Source organism: Sinocyclocheilus grahami, unplaced genomic scaffold (assembly GCF_001515645.1).
Source record: "Sinocyclocheilus grahami isolate Dianchi unplaced genomic scaffold, SAMN03320097.WGS_v1.1 scaffold4804.1, whole genome shotgun sequence".
In the NCBI taxonomy this organism is placed as follows: domain Eukaryota; kingdom Metazoa; phylum Chordata; class Actinopteri; order Cypriniformes; family Cyprinidae; genus Sinocyclocheilus; species Sinocyclocheilus grahami.
The window spans coordinates 13,243-13,848 of NW_015509670.1; positions in this window are offsets into that span (position 1 = coordinate 13,243).

Below are 606 nucleotides of genomic sequence, written 5' to 3' on the forward strand. Positions count from 1 at the left end.
AGTGATGCCCATCCACCCTGACTTTTGGCACCTATTCGGCATTTGCTGGCGCGAAAAATTCTACTTTTCTGTCCGTCTCACATTCGGCTGCAGAAGCAGCCCAAAAATTTTCGACATGTTTTGCAATTTGAAGCTGAAGCAATTTGCAATTTGAAGTTGAAGCAATTTGCTGGATCCTCTCCAACAATTACTCCGTACCCTACTTAATCCATCTCTTAGACGACTTCTTAATTATATCACCCCCCGACTCAATCCCAGCAGCGCACCTTTCGACAACGCAAAAGGTTTTCGCAGAGCTCGGGATCCCCTTCCTTAAAAAATGGAACGGCTTATCTTTCTTTTACAGCAATTTGGTCTCTTCTCCCGTTGACATCCAATTATTTACCAACGCCGACCCCTCCGTCGGTTTCGGTGGATTTGACCAAAACCGCTGGTTCGCTTCTACGTGGCCTTCCCAGCTGTTAGATTTACCTCAGCCGCTAATATCCTCAGCACTTTTCGAGCTATATCCCATAGTCGTGGCAGCCTTTCTGTGGAGAAAAGAGTGGTCCACCACCAGCATCATAATTCATTGCGACAACGAGGCTACCGTGCACTGCATTAATA